Below are 608 nucleotides of genomic sequence, written 5' to 3' on the forward strand. Positions count from 1 at the left end.
CCCTTCATGAGAGGCAAGATGACCTTAATTCAAAGGCAAATTAAAGGTCGCAAGGGCGCAGTGCACAGTCTACGGCGGGCGGGCGCATGTCTCGTGACTCACGCGAGGGAGTGGGACGAGGTAGCTCCAAGAAAAGGGTCTCGTTTTCCCTTATGTTTGGCTTGGTAGAAGGAAAAGGGCGCTCGTTTTCCCTTATGTTTTGCTTGGTAGAAGGAAAAGGGCGCTCGTTTTCCCTTAGAAATGGGTCGGGTAAGGAGAAACTGAGTTTCTTTTCCCTTATGTTTGGTTCGGTCAAAGGGAAAGGGAGATTTTTTTTTCATATAGATAGATTGAATGAAGGGAAGAGAGCTCACTTTCCCTTATAATTGGCTCGGTAGGAAGGAAAGGCAACTCGCTATCCCTTATAAACCAAGGGAAAGAAGACAGATCTTGCATTCCCCCTGTTTTAGGGTTTAAGGGTTAAGTGCTGGGTCCTAGTTGAGCCCTGCGTGGTCGGGGGGAGAGTGATATGCTCAGAAGAACTGATATGCTCTCGCTGTCTTCTTGTTATGGAGAGAGGGAGTTGCAAGCTGTGCGGAGTCGTGACGGCGGGATAGAAGAAAGTTGGA

The sequence above is a fragment of the Penaeus monodon genome, chromosome 19, assembly GCF_015228065.2.
Source record: "Penaeus monodon isolate SGIC_2016 chromosome 19, NSTDA_Pmon_1, whole genome shotgun sequence".
Lineage (NCBI taxonomy): Eukaryota > Metazoa > Arthropoda > Malacostraca > Decapoda > Penaeidae > Penaeus > Penaeus monodon.